The following is a 23,457-nucleotide window of genomic DNA, read 5'->3' on the forward strand; positions in this document are numbered from 1 at the left end:
GCTTGTCTCCAGATTATTTATCTGTAACTCCATTTTGTTTTCAAGATTTTGGATCACTTTTACTATCATTATTCTGAATTCTTTTTCATGTAGACTCCCTATCTCCTCCTCTTTTGTTTGGTTTGGTGGGCTTTTATCATGCTCCTTTACCTGCTGACTATTTCTCTGCCTTTTCATCTTGTTTAGATTTCTGTGTTTGGTGTGGACTTTCTGTATGCTGGAAGTTTGTGGTTCCTCTTTATTGTGGAGATTCCTCCCTGTGGGTGGTGTTGGATGAGTGGTTTGTCAAGGTTTCCTGGTTAGGGAAGCTTGAGTTGGTGTTCTGGTGGGTGGAGCTGGATCTCTTCTCTCTGGAGTGCAATGAAGTATCTAGTAGTGAGTTTTGAGGTGTCTATGGGTTTGGTGTGACTTTTGGCCACCTGTATTTTAATGCTCAGGGTTATGCTTCTGCGTTGTTGGAGAATTAGCTTTTTTATGTCTTGCTCTGAAACTTGCTGGCTCTTGGGTGGAGCCTGGTTTCAGTGTAGGTATGGAGACTTTTGGATGAGCTCATGTTGATTAATATTCCCTGGAGTCAGGAGCTTTCTGGTGTTCTCAAGTTTCAGATTTAAGTCTCCTGCCTCTGGCTTTCAGTCTTCTTCTTACAGTAGCCTCAAGACTTCTCTATCCATACAACACCAATGATAAAACATCTAGGTTAACATTGAAAAGACTCTCCACAGTGGGGGACACCAAGAGAGGTTCACAGAGTTACATGGAGAAGAGAAGAGGGAGGAGGGAGATAGAGGTGATCAGGAGGAGAAGAGTGGGAATCAAAAGGGGAGAGAGCAAGCTAGCCAGTAATCACTTCCACAGTCTGGAAATCCAGACTGTAATCTCCACAGTCTGGAATACTCAGAGAGGTTCACAGAGTTCCATAGGGAAGAGAAGAGGGAGGAAGGAGACAGAGGGGACCAGGAGGAGAGGAGGGGAAGTCAAAAGGAGAGGGGCCAATCTAGTCTGTGATCCCTTCCCTAAGTGTTCTCCACAGCCAAAGGGATTCACAGAGTTAAGTACAGAAGAGAAGGGAGAGGGAGGAGATAGAGATGACCCGGGGTATTAAAAGGAGAGTCAAAAGGGGAGAGAGCAATCAAGCCAGTAATCACGCTTCTAAGTAAAAATGGGTATGGAAGACTGGATTCTTAAAGGTGCAGAATTATAACAATTCACAAAAGCAAAGATTAAAAATATTGAGTAGAGTTTAGACTCTCAAAAGTACAGTAGTAAAAAAAAACACAAAAGTTATAAAATACATATATATATGAAATTTGCTTTAAAAATAGGGTCTTCTTTTTTGCAAGGTAATAGTAGGTTTTAAAAAGGAAAATTAAAGGAGCAATAAAGAACTTAAAATCTTAAAAAGTTATAAAATGATAATAGTAAAATATATCTACGAATTTCTCTGGAGATGCTGAGGGCAGTGTGTCAGTTGAATTTCAGACAGTTCCTTATTCCAGCTTATACTTCTTCTCAAGTTCTGTATGTCCCTTCCAATGTAGCCAGTGCTACCTACAGGGTTCTAATCTGTTGCAGCTGTCACTTCCAAAGTGGTTCCCTCTTCTTGGTTTCTTTTGACTTCCTCTGTTTGCGGGTCGCTTTAGTATCTAACTTCGGCCCTGACACAGGGGGCGAAGGTGATCATTTATTTAGGCTCGCTTGTTCAGTCGTGCTGTGGGGAGGGAAAAACACTGTAAACAAGTATCACTGGCGTGTGTGGGGAGTGCTCACAGGGTCCCAGCCGCACGGGGTTTGCCCCCGCTCATGGCGTGTGTGCTTTCCCAGTCTACACTGCTCAGGCTTCAGATTGCTCTGCAGGGGAACTGTCTAAGCTGGGCCGTGGATTCCATGCCCTCCCAGGTCTAAGCCGCTCGGTTGAGGTTCTCAGGTACTACACAAAGGCACAGATTCGGTTGGGCCTGCGTTTTGTGCCCTTCCCAGGTCCAAGCAGCTCAGGCGACCAGATACTTGGTAAGTGCACACTCCCCAGGCTGGGGGCCGGGGCTGAGTCTTATCACCTCCCCGGTCCAAGCTGCTCGGTTTTCTGGGTGCTCAGAGGGAGCATCATCTCAGGTGTGCCGTGTGCCTCCTCTGGGGAGCTGATTTCTGGCTGTAATCCTCCTGGCAGATGTCAACTGTCCATGATCCCAGGAAGACTTGGCTAGCAACTGGGAGCCTGCTTGCAATTTGGTAGAGGATGCCCTCTCTGGGGCCGAGATTGCCCCTCTGCTTCCAGCCCTGGCTGTCGCCCGCCTGCCTCTCTGCCTCCGGATCGGGATGGGCCAGTCTGCAGTCGGCTAGCTCTCCTCTGGTATTCGCTCCGTCCTTTGATCTGTGAGCAGTCCCGGCAGTGCCTTAGGTCAAACCTTTTAGTGAGAAAGTTCTCTCTCTTTTTTTTCTCTCTCTGGTTATCCCATGATTTGAGTTACTATCTCACAATAGCTCTCTCAGATTGCCCTCAGGGCATTCACGCCTGGTCCTTACCCTAAGCGATGCAGCCCGTACCTCCCTGCTTGCTGGTGGCAGATGTGAGCATCTGGGCTACTCCTCTGCTGGGAACTGCAGTTAGGCATGTAATCTGTGGGTTTTAATTATTTATTTTTTCCTCCCGCTTATGTTGCCCTCTGAAATTCCAAAACTCCCCACAGACCCACCAGTGAGGGGGTTTCCTGGTGTTTGGAAACTTCTCCTCTTTTACGACTCCCTCACTGGGATGGGTCTCCATCCTTAACTCTTTTGTCTCTCTTTTTAGTCTTTTATATTTTGCCCTACCTCATTTCAAAGACAATGGGCTGCCTTTCTGGGTGCCTGGTGTCCTCTGCCACCATTCAGAAGTTGTTTTGTGGTATTTGCTCAGCATTAAAATGATCTTTCAATGAATTTGTGGGGGAGAAAGTGGTCTCCCCATCCTATTCCTCCACCATTTCAGGACCGCCCTGAACTTCACCATCTTTGGCTGCAAGAAATATAATCAATCTGATTTCGGTATTGGCCATCTGGTGATGTCCATGTGTAGAGTCTTCTCTTGTGTTGTTGGAAGAGGGTGTTTCCTATCACCAATGCATTCTCATCGCAAAACTCTGTTGGACTTTGCCCTGCTTCATTTTGTATTCCAAGGCCAAAGTTGATTGTTACTCCAGGTGAGTCATGACAACATACTTTTGCATTCCAGTCCCCTATAAGGAAAAGGACATCTCTGGGGGTGTCAGTTCTAGAAGATTTTGTAGGTCTTCATAGCACCATTCAATTTCAACTTCTTCAACATTACTGGTTGGGGCACAGACTTGGATTACTGTGATATTGAATGGTTTGCCTTGGAAAAAACAGAGATCATTCTGTTGTTTTTGAGATTGCACCCAAGTACTGCATTTCCAACTCTTTTGTTGACTATGATGATTACTCCATTTCTCCTAAGGGATTCTTGCCCCCAGTAGTAGATATAATGGTCATCTGAGTTGCATTCACCCATGCCAGTCCATTTTAGTTCACTGATTCCTAAACTGTTGATGTTCAACCTTGCCATTTCCTGCTTGACCACGTCCAATTTACCTTGATTGATGGACCTAACATCCCAGGTTCCTATGCAATATTGCTCTTTACAGCCTTGGACTTTACTTCCATCACCAGTCACATCCAAAGCTGGGTGTTGTTTTTGCTTGGACCATCTCTCCATTCTTCTGGAGTTATTTCCCCACTCTTCTCCAGTAGCATATTGGGCACCTACCGACCTGGGGAGTTCATCTATCAGTGTCTTATCTTCTCATCTTTTCATATTGTTCATTGGGCTCTCAAGGCAAGAATACTGTAGTGGTTTGCCAGTGCCTTCTCCAGCGGAACATGTTTTCTCAGAACTCTCCACCATGACCCGTCCATCTTGGGTGGCCCTACATGGCATGGCTCATAGTTTCATAGACAAGGCTGTGGTCCATATGATCAGACTGGCTCGATTTCTCTCACTGTGGTTTTCATTCCGTCTGCCCTCTGACAGGTACGGATAAAAGGCTTATGGAAGCTTCCTGGTGGGAGAGACTAACAGGGGGAACCCCATCTTGTTCAGATAGGCAGGCCATGCTCAGTATATCTTTAATCCAGCTTTATGGTGATGGGTGGGGCAGTGTTCCTTCCCTACTGTTGACCTATTAACATTATTGCACAATTCAGACTCATATTGAAGAAAGTAGGGAAAATCACTAGAACATTCAGGTGTGACCTAAATCAAATCTCTTACAATTATACAGTAATATGTGTGTGTGAGACTATGCAGCTATGTGTGTGTGTTAGTCGTTCAGTCATATCCAACTCCTTGTGATTCCATGGACTATAGCCAACCATGTTTCTCTATCCATGGAATTCTCCAGGCAGGAATATTGGAGTGGGTTGCCGTTCCTTCTCTAGAGTAACTTCTCAACCCAGGGATCAAACGCTGGTCACCTGCATCGCAGGCAGATTCCTTACCGTTTGAGCTACAGAGAATTCTGAACTATACAGTGGAAGGGACAAATAGATTCAAGAAATTACATCTAATAGACAGAGTGGCTGAAGAACTATGGACAGACGTTCGTGACGTTGTACAGGAGGGAGTGATCAAGACAGTCCCCAAGAAAAAAAAAATGCAAAAAGGCAAAATGGCTGTCTGAGGGGGCCTTACAAATAGCTGAGAAAAGAAGAGAAGCTAAAGGCAAAGGAGAAAAGGAAAGATATAACCATTTGAATGCAGAGTTCCAAAGAATAGCAAGGAGTATAAGAAAGCCTTCCTCAGTAGGGATGGCAAAAAAAAGTAAGGGAAACCAATGAAATGGGAAAGACTAGAGGTCACATCAGGAAAATCTGTGATAATAAGGGAATACTTCATGCAAAGCTAGGCACAATAAAGGACAGAAATGGTAGAGACCTAACAGAAGCAGAAGATATTAAGAAGAGGTGGCAAGAATACAGAGAAGAACTATACAAAAAAGATCTTCATGACCCAGATAACCATGATGGTGTGATTACTCTAGAGCCAGACATCCTGGAATGTGAAGTCAAGTGGGCCTTAGGAAGCATCACTATGAACAAAGCTAGTGGAAGTGATGGAATTCCAGGTGAGCTATTTCAAATCCTGAAAGATGATGCTGTGAAAGTGCTGCACTCAATATGCCAGCAAATTTGGAAAACTCAGCAGTGGCCACAGGACTGGAAAAGGTCAGTGTTCATTCCAATCCCAAAGAAAGGAAATGCCAAAGAATGCTCAAACTACTGCAAAATTGTACTCAACTCACACACTGGCAAAATAATGTTCAAAATTCTCCAAGCAGGGCTTCAACAGTACATGAACCGTGCGTGAACTTCCAGATGTTTAAGCTGGATTTAGCAAAGGCAGAGGAACCAGAGATCAAATTGCCAATACCTGTTGGATCATCAAAAAAGCAAGAGAGTTCCAGAAAAACATCTACTTCTGCTTTATTGACTATGCCAATGCATTTGACTGTGTGGGTCACAACAAAATGTGGAAAATCCTTCAAGAGATGAGAATACCAGATCACCTGACCTACCTCCTGAGAAATCTGTATGCAGGTCAGGAAGCAACAGCTAGAACTGGACATGGAACAACAGACTGGTTCCAAATCGGGAAAGGAGTATGTCAAGGTTGTGTATTATCACCCTGTTATTTAATTTATGCAGAGTATGTCTTGTGAAATGCTGGGCTCGATGAAGCATAAGCTGGAATCAAGATTGCAAGGAGAAATATCAATAACCTTAGTTATGCAGATGATACCACCCTTATGTCAGAAAGCAAGAACTAAAGAGCCTCTTGAAAAAAGTGAAAGAGGAGAGTGAAAAAGTTGGCTTAAAACACAGCATTCAGAAAACTAAGATCATGGCATCTGGTCCCATGACTTCATCACAAAAAGACTGGAAAACAATGGGAACAGTGACAGACTTTTATTTATTTATTTATTTTTTGATCTCCAAAGTCACTGCACATGATGACTGAAGCTATGAAATTAAAAGACGCTTACTCCTTGGAAGTAAAGTTATGACCAACCTAGACAACATATGAAAAAGCAGAGACATTACCTTGTCAACAAAGTCCATCTAGTTAAGGCTATTGCTTTTCCAGCAGTCATGTATGGATGTGAGAGTTGGATTGTGAAGAAACCTGAGTGCCAAAGAATAGATGCTTTTGAACTGTGGTGTTGGAGAAGACTCTTGAGAGTCCCTTGGACTGCAAGGAGATCCAACCAGTCCATTGTAAAGGAGATCAATCCTGGGTGTTGATTGGAAGGACTGATGCTGAAGCTGAAAGTCCAATACTTTGTCCACCTCATGCGAAGAGTTGACTCATTGGAAAGGACCCTGATGCTGGGAGGGATTGGGGGCAGGAGGAGAAGGGGACGACAGAGGATGGGATGGCTGGATGGCATTACCGACTCGATGGACATAAGTTTGAGCAAGCTCTGGGAGATGGTGATGGGCAGGGAGGCCTGGTGTGCTGCAGTCCATGGGGTCACAAAGTCTCAGACGTGACTGAGCAACTGAACTGACTGAATCTTCAGTTCCAGAGTCGCTATGTTCCCATCTCCTTGATGTCACTTCTCTGAATCATGGCAGCTTCTGTCGAGGCTATAGTCCGGTCATCCTGTAGTGAACTTGTCCCCTGGGTAGGGGTTCAGTGTCTAAGGCAGCTCACAGCGTATGACCCAGAATATTACCTATTGCCCTTAGGGAGGAAGTACAGGTCCTTGACTTTGCTTCATGATTACGTTATTATCATTTGGTCTCCTCTGACTGTTCTCCTTTGCTTTCCCACATTCTCAACTATCTGATTAAGCTTATTCTTTGACTAAAATCTGTCACAGACAAAAGACAGGCCAAAATCATGGTGGATGGGGCAAGGAACACGGGGTCCTGTTCCGTCTCACCAGGATTAGTGTGCTTGCTGAAAATTCCAAATCATTCCCCGTGCCGCATTCATTTCATGAGGGTTCATGACAACCCCGCAGATGGAATTCTAGGATGTAGACAAAGTGGACAGGAAGAGTTAGAGTTGGGGCAAATTCTGGGTCTCAGACCCACCACGACCTTCTCCGATGTACCTTGAAAGATTGCATCTCACTGGGGCATCTTTAAGCTCACAGGTAAATGATCTGTAGTTGTCTCAGAGGTTGCGAGAACTAGAATGTGATGAAATGTTAATTATGTGGACTCTACTCCCACAGATCCATCTGAAGACCTGTTTACACACTTGGGCTCCTCTGTAGAAAATTATGTGGTGAGCACTGTTTAGGTGATGGTGGAGGGCAGTAATGATGGTGAGATTTACTGGACACTATATGCATGATCCAGATGAGACACTATAACGTAAAAAGCCTTCTAGCACACACCTCTTCTGCTCTGTTTGCTATGAAATTCAGCCAAAGAAACAGTTTCACTCAAGAGGAACTTCAGAAGTATCAGGAAATGAACAACTAAAATGGGGTTCCAAATGAAAATACAGAAAATCTCATCAAAACAAGCAAGGCCCCAGAGGACAACAGGTATCCAAAATGAACATATATTACTAGGACATTCAATTCAAAGTTCCCATTCACACAGACATCTTTTACTTTTTTTACTTGATAGCTTTTTTTTTCATTTATTTTTATTAGTTGGAGGCTAATTACTTTACAGTTTTGTAGTGGTTTTGTCATACATTGACATGAATCAGTCATGGATTTGCATGTGTTCCCCATCCTAGAACCCCCCTCCCACCTCCCTCCCCACCCCATCCCTCTGGGTCATCCCAGTGCACCAGCCCTGAGCACTTGTCTCATGCATCCAACCTGGGCTGGCATTCTGTTTCACACTTGATAATACACATGTTTCAATGTTGTTCCCTCAGATCATCCCACCGTCACCTTCTCCCATATAGTCCAAAAGTCTGTTCTATACATCTGTGTCTCTTCTTCTGTCCTGCATATAGGGTTATCGTTACCATCTTTCTAAATTCCATATATATGCGTTAGTATGCTGTATTGGTGTTTATCTTTATGGCTTACTTCACTCACACAGACATCTTTTAGGAAAGCTGTTATGAAATAATCCTTGGAATAGAGGCATGTCAATGGTCATTTTTTGCCTTATTCATTCTATTTCATAGACAGTTGTCCTCCATAAGGAGAGAGAACATCAGCTGGATGACTAGAAATGTGACAAATACAAGGCTGATTTTCTTTCCTGTAAGTTAACACCTTTTTAGGGGGGTTAAACTGCTCTACAAATGGAATACATACACCATGGAATATTACTCAGCCATGAAAAATGAAATAATGCCATACGCAGCAACATGGATGGACCTAGAGATGATCTTATTAAATGAAGTAAGTCAGGAAGAGAAATACAAATATACTATCACTTCCATATGGAATCTAAAATCTGATGCAAATAAACCATTTATAAGGCAGAAACATACTCTCAAACATAGACAAAATTTATGGTTACCCAAGGGGAAGCAGGGAAGGGATGAATTAAGAGTTTGAGAAGAACTGATACATGCTAAAATATATAAAATAAACAACAAAGACCTATTGGAGAGCACAGAGAACTATACTCAATGTCTTGTAATAACTTATAAGAAGAATAATTATAAAAGGCATACATTTACCTAAATATATTTATAACTGAAGGTACCCCAGGTGCCTCAGAGATGAAGAATCTGCTGCCAATGCAGGAGACACAGGAGATGTAGGTTCTATCCCTGGGTCGGGAACATCCCTTGGAGTAGGAAATGGTACCCCACATCAGTATTCTTGCCTGAAAAATCCAATGGACAGAAGAGTCTGGGAAGCTATAGTCCATATGGTCACAAGAGAGTGGGAGACGACTTAGCAACTAAACAAAAACAAAAGTATAAAAGAATCATGAAGCTAACACAACACTGCATGTCAACTACATCAGAATAAACATTTAAAGCAAGAGTGGATGACCCACCTCCCAGAATATTGGAAATAAAAGCAAAATGAAACAAATGGGACCTAATGAAACTTAAAAGCTTCTGCACTACAAGGGAAACTATAAGTAAGGTGAAAAGACAGCCCTCAGATTGGGAGAAAATAATAGCAAATGAAGAAACAGATAAAGGATTAATCTCAAAAATATACAAGCAACTCCTGAAGCTCAATTCCAGAAAAATAAATGACCCAATCAAAAAATGGGCCAAAGATCTAAACAGACATTTCTCCAAAGAAGACATACAGAGGGCTAACAAACACATGAAAAGATGCTCAACATCACTCATTATCAGAGAAATGCAAATCAAAACCACAATGAGGTACCATTACACGCCAGTCAGGATGGCTGCTATCCAAAAGTCTACAAGCAATAAATGCTGGAGAGGGTGTGGAGAAAAGGGAACCCTCTTACACTGTTGGTGGGAATGCAAACTAGTACAGCCACTATGGAAAACAGTGTGGAGATTCCTTAAAAAACTGGAACTAGAACTGCCATATGACCCAGCAATCCCACTCCTGGGCATACACACTGAGGAAACCAGATCTGAAAGAGACACGTGCACCCCAATGTTCATCGCAGCACTGTTTATAATAGCCAGGACATGGAAGCAACCTAGATGCCCATCAGCAGATGAATGGATAAGGAAGCTGTGGTACATATACACCATGGAATATTACGCAGCCGTTAAAAAGAATTCATTTGAATCAGTTCTAATGAGATGGATGAAACTGGAGCCCATTATACAGAGTGAAGTAAGCCAGAAAGATAAAGAACATTACAGCATGCTAACACATATATATGGAATTTAGAAAGATGGTATTGATAAACCTATATGCAAAACAGAAAAAGAGACACAGAAGTACAAAACAGACTTTTGAACTCCGTGGGAGAAGGTGAGGGTGGGATGTTTTGAAAGAACAGCATGTATATTATCTATGGTGAAACAGATCACCAGTCCAGGTGGGATGCATGAGACAAGGGCTTGGGCCTGGTACACTGGGAGGACCCAGAAGAGTCGGGTGGAGAGGGAGGTGGGAGGGGGGATCGGGATGAGGAATACGTATACCTCTATGGCTGATTCATGTCAATGTATGATGAAACCGACTGAAATGTTGTGAAGTAATTAGCCTCCAACTAATAAAAAAAATTTAAAAAATAAAAATAAAAAATAAGTAAAGCAAGAGTGGGATAACTAAACACTTCACCAAGCCACAGGCCAAGGGCTCGGGCTTCCTTAGTCCGTGGATTTAAATGTCTAAACACACACACTGGGCTATACTCCACGGTGAGATGCTCTGAGGAAAAAGGAGGAGACTGAGTGGAGCCCTCAGCTTGAAATATGACAGCTCCTGGGGAATCCCACTCTCAATGAATGACCTTGCAGCCACATCTTCATGATGATAAATGAGAGTTCAGAAGACCTAAGTGGCACAGGTTACATATATGACCTCCTACGTCTCAAACCTATGAACATGTAACTTACTACCTCTCAACATAAGACCCAATATGATCATTTGTTCTGGCTCCAAAACATAGCAAAACTAATGTCTTGCTATTTCAGATACCTCTTGTGAACACCAGTAGAAATATACAATACTCTAATGATCTATAAATGGCTGAGAAATTCTGTTTTCACAAGTTTGTGAACTGTGAACATTTTGCTTTCGACACAAACTTGTTGAAGGCTAGTCATGCGACCTTCATGTTCTAACTGTCTCTATACATTGCCCAAAGCAGAAATCAAGAATGAGGGGGGAAAAAACAAACAAAAATACAGCCAAATCTACTCCTGGGGAAGGGACAAATAGATTTTGGATAAAGTTGCCAATGAAATTCAGTGGAAAATAATACGAGCAAATTTCCTGGAGAAATTGGAAATTTATATGCCAAAAAAAAAAAAGAGCTTCACCCCATTCATTGCTCCATGCTTTAAAGCTAACACAGAGAGACTGGTAAACCTATTGTAAGACCTAAAGCAAGGAACACTCGACAGGCAAACCACAGGTGGAAACTCCAAGACCAAAGACTAAGTGGTTCCTGATGCGGATATACACCAAGCAGGGTAGTTCAGTGGGAACAGGGCATCATAGTGACCAGGCCTCGATCCACACGAAAATATTTACATCTTTGAGGGACAACCGTAAGGAAGCACAAGAGAAGCCAGCAACTGGGCAAAATTATTGGCACATCTTCCATCTGAAAAGGAGCTCATATTCAAATATATTAAAAACCTACAAGCTTCACAAAAAGTTAACAAATAATTCCCTCAGTAATGAATGAAGGAGTTGGAGAGACACTTATCCAAGAAAATAGGCAAATGGCAATCCCAACTCTTTATTCATTCAGGAAATGGAAATCACTACTGAAACTGGATACAATCACACACTTATTATACTGTCTGAAAGGAAAACAACTGGCCACCCTAAGTCCTGGCAAGGATCTGGAGCAACAGAAATTCTCATCTCTTGTTGGCAGGAATCGAAAATCAGAAGGCGCTGAGATCCAGCAGTTCCAACACTAAGTCTCTACCCAGGAGATGAGACAGCTCAGTTCCTTACAGAGACCTCTCTACGACCATGTAACCATCAATATTTGGATGGATAAAAATGGGACATATCCTGACGATACTATGCAGGGTCAACAGGAATGGAGTCTACAAAAAAAGAAAAATAGATATATTGATTCAAACGAATATGCTAAGTGAAAGAAGCCAGAAACACACATTGACTTAATTTTTGAAAACATCTAAAGAAGATCAATTAATCTATTGTTCCAGAAAACACACGAGGAGGTTCCCAAGTCCGGTTTTGGGGAGGTGGCTGAGAAGGGGCTAGAGGAGGAAGGATGAGCAAGGAGCCAAAGGACAGTTTTGAACATAACAGATATGCTCACATACTGACTTGGGAAAAGTTTTTACAGCTCTATTCATTCAAAGCTTAGCGACTGTACCACCTGAAATACTTGAAATTTTGCTGTGTATCATTTATATCTCAATGAAGAGTTTTAAAAACTCATCTCTCAGCTCAGCTGTAGAGGTCATCTCAGTTACAGAGGTCGAGTTCAATTTCTATTTTTTTTTAATACTTCTAATCAGCATTCATTCGTTTACTTGTTTTATTATTACCATGGTCATCACTGGGCTGGTGGAAGCAAACTGTCCAAGTGACTGCTACTTAGACAATGGCTGTCCGCAGTTTCTTTAATCTAGTCTGCCTGATGTGTGAACAGTCAGAACGGTAGTTAAGAGAACCTGGATTTTCATGTTAGGGGATACGCGTAAAGCAGAAATCTCATACGCTGTCATGACGATGATCCCTCAAGGCAAAATGAAATGGCAGAGACAAATTTGGGAGGGATCCTTGAGTGGGGTAAAAGATAAGAATTTGCCTTCTGGGGGGAGGAGCTAAGACGGAGGAGGAATAGGACGGGAAGACCACTTTCTCCCCTGCAAATTCATGGAAAGAACATCTGAACACTGGGCAAATGCCACAAAAGAACTTATGGCCGCTGCCAGAGGACATCAGGCGCCCAGAAGACCAGCCCACTTTCTTCAAAAGGAGGTAGGACAAAATATAACAGATAAAAAGACAGACAAAACAGTTAGGGACGGAGACCCATCCCAAGAAGGGAGTCACAATAGAGGAAGTTTCCAAACACCAGGAAACCCTCTCACTGGCGAGTCTGGGGGAAGTTTTTGAATCTCACAGGCAACCTAACCAGGAGGAAAAATAAATAAAACCCACAGATTACATGCCTAAAAGCAACTCCCAGCAGAAAAGTACCAGAGACACTCGTATCCACCACCAGCAAGAGGGGGCGGAATGGAGAGAAGCAGGCGGCATTGCTTAGGGCAAGGACCGGGCCTGAGTGCCCTGAGGGCAATCGGAGGGAGCTAACATGAGATAGGAACTTAAACTGTGGGATAGCAAGAGAGAGAGAGAAAATTAACTGGTGAAAAGCGCTAAATGAACACACTGCTGGCCCATTCACAGAACAAAGAAAGAACTGAGCGATTCATTTGAATCAGTTCTAATGAGATGGATGAAACTGGAGCCCATTATACAGAGTGAAGTAAGCCAGAAAGATAAAGAACATTACAGCATACTAACACATATATATGGAATTTAGAAAGATGGTATTGATAAACCTATATGCAAAACTGAAAAAGAGACACAGAAGTACAAAACAGACTTTTGAACTCTGGGGGAGAACGTGAGGGTGGGATGTTTTGAAAGAACAGCATGTATATTGTCTATGGTGAAACAGACCACCAGCCCAGGTGGGATGCATGAGTCAAGTGCTCGGGCCTGGTGCACTGGGAGGACCCAGAGGAGTCGGGTGGAGAGGGAGGTGGGAGGGGGGATCGGGATGGGGAATACGTGTAACTATATGGCTGATTCATATCAATGTATGACAAAACCCACTGAAATGTTGTGAAGTGATTGGCCTCCAACTAATAAAATAATATTTAAAAAAAAAAAAAAAAACCAAAATTGTGAATCATTATATGCAACACCTGTAACAAAAGAACTGTGAACATCAACTATATTTATTTCCTCCTCTGAGGAATGCCCTGGTAACCGATTCCTGGTAGAGATGCCCCACATTGATCTTCTTAAACTGGACAGGACCATCTGTAGTTTTAGAAAAGAAGCTTAACAGACCTTTTCAATGTTAAATAGTATAGGACTTGGGGCTAGGTGTCTTGGACTGTGTGTCCCATTTGGAAACTGAGAATATCAAAGAATAAAAACATCACTGTCCTTGAAATACTTCATACATCCCAGGATTCCTCACTTAATCTGAAGGACAAATGTCCAGACCCACTGTAGATGGCCCTTCAGTTAATCTCATTACAAAAACCACAGATTGCTAGGTACGCTCAATCTGCCCAACAGGATATCAGAGAACCACTTGCAAATAAGCAAGGTCCTGTGATTAACCACTGTTTGACCATTATGTATACCACCAGGAGACCAATCCTATAAAAATGGCACCAATTCATATCCTCTCCAACGTCCTCAGCTTCTCCAGAGGAAGGACCAGGAGAATCATAAGATGAACATTCTGTTGCTGACTCTTGTCCTTTTTGCGGTTTGTGTCACTCAGGCCACTCCAGCTGAGCTAGACCCCTGAGAGGCACCAACCCAAAACGAGAAGATATGGGAGAAGGTCCTGGGCCTGTGAGTGTGTGTGTGCATGTGTGGAAGACTCTTGGTTACTTGTGCAGACAGATTTTATAAGCACCATGGTCAGTGTATCTACATGAGCATAATACAAAGCTCTTGTCTTTTCACACTTTCCATTTTTCTTTCATTCTATTTGTATGTTAAAAAAAAATATCTAACATGCTATCATTTAGATACCTATAAAGGGCCATGGTTTTTAGTGGCATTCGTTCAGCTATTTCAAGAAACCTTGAATTCCATGCTTGTGATTGAATACAATTCATTATTTCATTTCATGTTGTTCAGAAAGGTGAGGGGTAGAACTCTTCTTCACCTGGTAAGATTGAATTTGTTTCTTTTTTGAAGTAAATGCAGAAGGAAAGATTGTGCTGTGTGTTAGAGACAAACAAGTAAAGAGACTGCCTGACATTTCTGGAAACCTTCATTGTTACATCACAGGAGATTGGTGCACCATTTACATGGCCGTGGATAACAAGGAGATGATTGAGGAAGGAGGCCCCCTGAGGGGATACATACTTTGGCTTCAGTGTATTAACATCTGAGAACAATGTTCCATGGTGTATATGTACCACAGCTTCCTTATCCATTCATCTGCTGATGGGCATCTAGGTTGCTTCCATGTCCTGGCTATTATAAACAGTGCTGTGATGAACATTGGGGTGCACGTGTCTCTTTCAGATCTGGATTCCTCAGTGTGTATGCCCAGAAGTGGGATTGCTGGGTCATATGGCAGTTCTATTTCCAGTTTTTTAAGGAATCTCCACACTGTTCTCCATAGTGGCTGTACTAGTTTGCATTCCCACCAACAGTATAAGAGGGTTCCCTTTTCTCAGAAAGATAAACACCAATACAGTATACTAACACATATATATGGAATTTAGAAAGATGGTAATGATAACCCTATATGCAAAACAGGAAAAGAGACACAGAAGTATAGAACAGACTTTTGGAGTCTGTGGGAGAAGGCGAGGGTGGGATGATCTGAGAGAACAGCATCAAAATATGTGTATTATCAAGTGTGAAACAGATCACCAGCCCAGGTTGGATTCATGAGACAAGTGCTCAGGGCTGGTCCACTGGGAAGACCCAGAGGGATGGGATGGGGAGGGAGGTGGGAGGGGGGTACAGGATGGGGAACACATGTAAATCCATGGCTGATTCATGTCCATGTATGGTAAAGTAATTAGCCTCCAACTAATAAAAATAAATGAAAAAAAAAAATCTGAGAACAACTCTCCATTACTTTGTATGTTAAGTAAGTACAATCTGCCTAAAATGACAGCAAGGAGACTGTTGTCTCCCTAGATGGGGTCCTGCCTTCAATGTCCACTGAAAGATGTGTATCATGGCTGTGAAGTTGAGTGTGTGGACGCTACTGATGGAAAGGTGTCCTCAAGCGCTGGGGAACAGATGGGGAAGGAACGGTGAGGAAGGAATATCTTTGTTGTTCAGGTGTTATGTTAAGTGATCAAATGTCTACATATTTGATTTTCACAGGAAAAATGCACAATAGTTTTCTAATCTTCACCTGAAGTGCCATTTATACTTTCCACTGTAGGCATGTGGCCACAGGAACTAAGAATCATTACAAGTACATATGTCCAACATTTTGTAATATCTTCACTTATGCCTCTTTTATCACCTCTCATACTAGTTAATGACTTTGATTTTTCTGTAACTTTTATTTATTTTTTTTTTAATTTTTTTATTTTTCAGTGGGTTTTGTTATACATTGATGTGAATCAGCCATAGAGTTACACGAATTCCCCATCCTGGTCTCCCATCCCACCTCCCTCTCCACCCGATTCCTCTGGATCTTCCCAGCCCAACAGGCCCGAGCACTTGATACATGCTGTTCTTTCGAAACTTCCCACCCTCCCCTTCTCCCACAGAGTTCAAAAGTCTGTTCTGTACTTCTGCGTCTCTTCTTCTGCCCTGCATATAGGGCCATTGTTACCATCTTTCTAAATTCCGTATATATGTGTTAGTATACTGTAATGTTCTTTATCTTTCTGGCTCACCTCACTCTGTATAATGGGCTCCAGTTTCATCCATCTCATTAGAACTGATTCAAATGAATTCTTTTTAATGGCTGAGTAATATTCCATGGTGTATATGTACCATAGCTTCCTTATCCATTCATCTGCTGATGGGCATCTAGGTTGTTTCCATGTCCTGGCTATTATAAACAGTGCTGCGATGAACATTGGGGTGCACATGTCTCTTTCAGATCTGGTTTCCTTGGTGTGTATGCCCAGGAGTGGTATTGCTGGGTCATATGGTAGTTCTATTTCCAGTTTTTTAAGAAATCTCCACACTGTTTTCCATAGTGGCTGTACTAGTTTGCCTTCCCACCAACAGTGTAAGAGGGTTCCCTTTTCTCCACACCCTCTCCAGCATTTATTGCTTGTAGACTTTTGGATAGCAGCCATCCTGACTGGCGTGTAATGGTACCTCATTGTGGTTTTGATTTGCATTTCTCTGATGATGAGTGATGTTGAGCATCTTTTCATGTGTTTGTTAGCCATCTGTATGTCTTCTTTGGAGAAATGTCTGTTTAGTTCTTTGGCCCATTTTTTGATTGGGTCATTTATTTTTCTGGAATTGAGCTTCAGGAGTTGCTTGTATATTTTTGAGATTAATCCTTTGTCTGTTTCCTCATTTGCTATTATTTTCTCCCAATCTGAGGGCTGTCTTTTCACCTTACTTATAGTTTCCTTTGTTGTGCAAAAGCTTTTAAGTTTCATTAGGTCCCATTTGTTTATTTTTGCTTTTATTTCCAATATTTTGGGAGGTGGGTCATAGAAGATCTTGCTGTGATTTATGTCAGAGAGTGTTTTGCCTATGTTCTCCTCTAGGAGTTTTATAGTTTCTGGTCTTACGTTTAGATCTTTAATCCATTTTGAGTTTATTTTTGTGTATGGTGTTAGAAAGTGTTCTAGTTTCATTCTTTTACAAGTGGCTGACCAGTTTTCCCAGCACCACTTGTTAAAGAGATTGTCTTTTTTCCATTGTATATCCTTGCCTCCTTTGTCAAAGATAAGGTGTCCATAGGTTCGTGGATTTATCTCTGGGCTTTCTATTCTGTTCCATTGATCTATATTTCTGTCTTTGTGCCAGTACCATACTGTCTTGATGACTGTGGCTTTGTAGTAGAGTCTGAGGTCAGGCAGGTTGATTCCTCCAGTTCCATTCTTCTTTCTCAAGATTACTTTGGCTATTCGAGGTTTTTTGTATTTCCATACAAATTGTGAAATTATTTGTTCTAGTTCTGTGAAAAATACCGTTGGTAGCTTGATAGGGATTGCATTGAATCTATAGATTGCTTTGGGTAGAATAGCCATTTTGACAATATTGATTCTTCCAATCCATGAACACGGTATGTTTCTCCATCTGTTTGTGTCCTCTTTGATTTCTTTCATCAATGTTTTATAGTTTTCTGTGTATAGGTCTTTTGTTTCTTTAGGTAGATATACTCCTAAGTATTTTATTCTTTTTGTTGCAATGGTGAATGGTATTGTTTCCTTAATTTCCCTTTCTGTTTTTTCATTGTTAGTATATAGGAATGCAAGGGATTTCTGTGTGTTAATTTTATATCCTGCAACTTTACTATATTCATTGATTAGCTCTAGTAATTTTCTGGAAGAGTCTTTAGGGTTTTCTATGTAGAGGATCATGTCATCTGCAAACAACGAGAGTTTCACTTCTTCTTTTCCTATCTGGATTCCTTTTACGTCTTTTTCTGCTCTGATTGCTGTGGCCAAAACTTCCAACACTCTGTTGAATAGTAGTGGTGAGAGTGGGCATCCTTGTCTTGTTCCTGATTTCAGAGGAAATGCTTTCAATTTTTCACCATTGAGGGTGATGCTTGCTGTGGGTTTGTCATATATAGCTTTTATTATGTTGAGGTATGTTCCTTCTATTCCTGCTTTCTGGAGAGTTTTAATCATAAATGAGTGTTGAATTTTGTCAAAGGCTTTCTCTGCATCTATTGAGATAATCATATGGTTTTTATCTTCCAATTTGTTAATGTGTGTATTATGTTGATCGATTTGCGGATATTAAAGAATCCTTGCATTCCTGGGATAAAGCCCACTTGGTCATGGTGTATGATTTTTTTAATATGTTGTTGGATTCTGTTTGCTAGAATTTTGTTAAGGATTTTTGCATCTATGTTCATCAGTGATATTGGCCTGTAGTTTTCTTTTTTTGTGGCATCTTTGTCTGGTTTTGGAATTAGGGTGATGGTGGCCTCATAGAATGGGTTTGGAAGTTTACCTTCATCTGCAATTTTCTGGAAGAGTTTGAGTAAGATAGGTGTTAGCTCTTCTCTAAATTTTTGGTAGAATTCAGCTGTGAAGCCATCTGGTCCTGGGCTTTTGTTTGCTGGAAGATTTTTGATTACAGTTTCGATTTCCTTGCTTGTGATGGTTCTGTTAAGATCTTCTATTTCTTCCTGGTTCAGTTTTGGAAAGTTATACTTTTCTAAGAATTTGTCCATTTCATCCAAGTTGTCCATTTTATTGGCATAGAGCTGCTGGTAGTATTCTCTTATGATCCTTTGGATTTCAGTGTTGTCTGTTGTGATCTCACCCTTTTCATTTCTTATTTTGTTAATTTGGTTCTTCTCTCTTTGTTTCTTAATGAGTCTTGCTAATGGTTTGTCAATTTTGTTTATTTTTTCAAAAAACCAGCTTTTAGCTTTGTTGATTTTTGCTATGGTCTCTTTAGTTTCTTTTGCATTTATTTCTGCCCTAATTTTTAAGATTTCTTTCCTTCTGCTAACCCTGGGGTTCTTCATTTCTTCCTTCTCTAATTGCTTTAGGTGTAGAGTTAGGTTATTTATTTGGCTTTTTTCTTGTTTCTTGATGTAAGCCTGTAATGCTATGAACCTTCCCCTTAGCACTGCTTTTACAGTGTCCCATAGGTTTTGGGTTGTTGTGCTTTCATTTTCATTCGTTTCTATACATATTTTGATTTCTTTTTTGATTTCTTCTATGATTTGTTGGTTATTCAGAAGCGTGTTATTTAGCCTCCATATGTTGGAATTTTTAACAATTTTTTTCCTGTAATTGAGATCTAATCTTACTGCACTGTGGTCAGAAAAGATGACTGGAATGATTTCAATTTTTTTGAATTTTCCAAGACCAGATTTATGGCCCAGGATGTGATCTATTCTGGAGAAGGTTCCATGTGCGCTTGAGAAAAAGGTGAAGTTGATTGTTTTGGGGTGAAATGTCCTATAGATATCAACTAGGTCTAGCTGGTCCATTGTATCATTTAAGGTTTGTGTTTCCTTATTGATTTTCTGTTTAGTTGATCTATCCATGGTTGTGAGTGGGGTATTAAAGTCTCCCACTATTATTGTGTTACTATTCATTTCCTCTTTCATACTTGTTAGCGTTTGCCGTACATATTGCGGTGCTCCTATGTTGGGTGCATATATATTTATAATTGTTATATCTTCTTCTTGGATTGATCCTTTGATCATTATGTAGTGTCCTTCTTTGTCTCTTTTCACCTCCTTTATTTGAAAGTCTATTTTATCTGATATGAGTATTGCGACTCCTGCTTTCTTTTGGTCTCCGTTTGCATGAAATATTTTTTTCCAGCCCTTCACTTTTAGTCTGTATGTGTCTCTGGTTTTGAGGTGGGTCTCTTGTAGACAGCATATATAGGGGTCTTGTTTTTGTATCCATTCAGCCAATCTTTGTCTTTTGGTTGGGGCATTCAACCCATTTACATTTAAGGTAATTATTGATAAGTATGGTCCCATTGCCATTTACTTTGTTGTTTGGGGTTCACGTTTATACAACATTTCTGTGTTTCCTGTCTAGAGAAGATCCTTTAGCATTTGTTGAAGAGCTGGTTTGGTGGTGCTGAATTCTCTCAGCTTTTGCTTGTCTGTAAAGCTTTTGAATTCTCCTTCATATCTGAATGAGATCCTTGCTGGGTACAGTAATCTAGGTTGTAGGTTATTCTCTTTCATTACTTTCAGTATGTCCTGCCATTCCCTTCTGGCCTGGAGGGTTTCTATTGATAGATCAGCTGTTATCCTTATGGGAATTCCTTTGTGTGTTATTTGTTGCTTCTCCCTCGCTGCTTTTAGTATTTGTTCTTTGTGTTTGATCTTTGTTAATTTGATTAATATGTGTCTTGGGGTGTTTCGCCTTGGGTTTATCCTGTTTGGGACTCTCTGGGTTTCTTGGACTTGGGTGGCTATTTCCTTCCCCATTTTAGGGAAGTTTTCAGCTATTATCTCCTCGAGTATTTTCTCATGGCCTTTCTTTTTGTCTTCTTCTTCTGGGACTCCTATGATTCGAATATTGGGGCGTTTCACATTGTCCCAGAGGTCCCTGAGGTTGTCCTCATTTCTTTTGATTCTTTTTTCTTTTTTCCTCTCTGCTTCATTTATTTCCACCATTCTATCTTCTACCTCACTTATCCTATCTTCTGTCTCCGTTATTCTACTCTTGGTTCCCTCCAGAGTGTTTTTGATCTCGTTCATTGCATTATTCATTTTTAATTGACTCTTTTTTATTTCTTCTAGGTCTTTATTAAACATTTCTTGCATCTTTTCAATCTTTGTCTCCAGGCTATTTATCTGTACCTCCATTTTGCTTTCAAGATTTTGGATCATTTTTATTATCATTATTCTAAATTCTTTTTCAGGTAGATTCCCTATCTCCTCCTCTTTTGTTTGACTTGGTGGACTTTTTTCATGTCCCTTTACCTGTTGGGTATTTCTTTGCCTTTTCATCTTGTTTAGATTGCTGTGTCTGGAGTGGGCTTTCTGTATTCTGGAGTTCTGTGGTTCCTTTTTATTGTGGAGGTTTTACCCAGTGGGTGGGGTTAGATGATTGGCTTGTCAAGGTTTCCTGATTAGCGAAGCTTGCGTCAGTGTTCTGGTGTGCGGATCTTGATTTCTTCTCTTTGGAGAGCAATGGAGTGCCCAGTAATGAATTTTGAGATGGGTCTATGTGTTAGGTGTGACCTTGGGCAGTCTATATGTTGACGTTCAGGGCTATGTTCCTGCGTTGCTGGAGAAATTTGCGTGGTATGTCTTGCTCTAAAACTTATTGGCTCTTTGGTGGTGGTTGGTTTCAGTGTAGGTATGGAGGCTTTTGGACGGTCACTTATTACTTAAAGTTCCATGTAGTCAGGAGTTTTCTGGTGTTCTCAGGTTTTGGGCTTAAGTCTCCTGCCTCTGGATTTCAGTTTTATTCTTCCTGTAGTCTCAGGACTTCTCCAACCATACAGCACTGATAATAAAACTTCTAGGTTAATGGTGAAAAGTTTCTCCTCCGTTAGGGACACCCAGAGAGGTTCACAGAGTTACATGAGGAAGGGGAGAGGGAGGAGGGAGATAGAGATGAGCAGGAGGAGAAAAAGGGGGACTCAAGAGGAGAGAGACAGATCTACGAAGTTGTCTGATCGCAGAGGGTTCTCCGTAGCCCAGACACCCACAAAGATTCACAGAATTGGATTGGGAAGAGAAGGGGAAAGGAGGAAATAGAGGTGTTCTGAGGTAGAAAACAGAGAGTCAAGATTGGGAGAGAATAATCAACACACTCCTGAATAAAAATGGGAGCTGAATATTGGATTCTTAAATGTTCACAATTTATATCATATACTGAAAAACAAAAATTAAAAATCTAGAGTAGAGGTTAGACTCTTAAAAATACTATATTAAAAACAAAAACCAAAACATTAAAAAAAAAAAATTTTAGGAATATATATGAAGTTTGGTTTAAAAATAGGGCTTCTCTTCTTCTTCTTTTTTTTTTTTTTTCCCCCCTGTAAGGTTATAGTGTATTGAAAATGAAAATTAAGGAGTAGTAAGAGGAGTACTAGATGACTTTAAAAGAAATGAGAAAAGGAAAAATAGAAAATAGAAGAGAAGAAGAAAAAAGAAAAGGAAAAAAAAAGAAAAAGAAGAAAAAAAAAGAGAAAAAAAATTGTTTTACCTAATTAAAAAAATCGTAAAAATCTTATGAAAATGAAAGTTAAGGAGTAATGGGGGAGTAATAGGGAATTTTAAAGGAAAATAAAAGAGAAAAAAGAAAAAAAAATTTTTTTTTTTTTCTTACTTAAAAAAAAAAAGAAAAAGAAAACAGAAAAAAATATATCTAGGAATTTCTCTGGAGCTGTTTCGGTCAGCGTGGGTTTGGCTCAGTTTCAGATATCTCCTCGTTCCAGCTTATACTTCTCGATATCTATAGGTCCTTCCGGTGAAGTCCGTGTTTTCTTCAGGGATTTTAATCTGTTGCACTGGTCCCTTCTGAAGAGGTTCCCTTTGTTTATTTGGCTTCTGTTGCCTGTTTCTTCCGCGCCTAATTTCCGCCCTGACACAGGCGGGCAGAGGTGGATTCTTATTCAGGTAGCTAGTTCCGTCGCGCTCCGGGGTGGGGCTGGCGCTGCAGGGAGGGGCTGGCGCTATTTTCTCCGTCTGGGCTGCTCAGGCTCCAGGCGGTTCCAGCCCTCGGGTGATTCACAAAAGCGCGGAACACAAAGCTGCGCCTGCGGTTTGTCCCCACGCCGCCCGAGTGGCTCAGGCAGCCACGCGCTTGTCGGGCGCTCTCTCCCCGGGAGCGGCGCGCCTTCTGTCCTGCGCGATCCCAGCCTCAGTTTCCGCTGCGCCAGTCGGGTGCGTGCGCCTTCTGCCCTGCGTCCCCAGCCCCAATCCCGCCCGCACTGGCCGGGTGCTTGTACTGTGTCTAGTCGCGACCCTCCCGGCAGATGTCGACCATCCAGAATCTCGGGAGGTCTTTGATTAGAAGGCGGAGGCCCGTTTGCAGTGTGGTAGGGGATGTGGTCCTTGGGGCCGAGCCTGCCCCCTTCCCCTCCCCCCTGCCTCCTGCCTCTGGCGGGGCTGGGCCGGTCCGCAGCCTGCGAGCTCTTCTCAGGACTTTCTCGGTCCCTTTGTTCTGCGAGCGGCCGGCAGTGTGTTCGGGCCGGTTAATTTTCTCTCTCTTTTGCTCTCCCACAGTTCAGGCTGGGCACCCACAAAAGCTCCCTCCGATTGTCCTCAGGGCACTCAGGCCCCAGACCCTACCCCAAGCAATGCCACCCACTCCTCTCCGTTCCGCCCCCACTTGCTGGTTGCGGATGCGGGCGTCTGGGGTACTTTTCTGCTGGGAGTTGCTTTTAGGCTCGTAATCTGTGGGTTTTATTTATTCTATCCCTCCCAGCCAGATTCAAACTCCGAGATTCAAACACTTCCCCCAGGCCCGCCAGTGCGAGGGTTTCCCTGTGTCTGGAA

This window comes from Muntiacus reevesi, chromosome X (genome assembly GCF_963930625.1).
Source record: "Muntiacus reevesi chromosome X, mMunRee1.1, whole genome shotgun sequence".
Taxonomy (NCBI): Eukaryota; Metazoa; Chordata; class Mammalia; order Artiodactyla; family Cervidae; genus Muntiacus; species Muntiacus reevesi.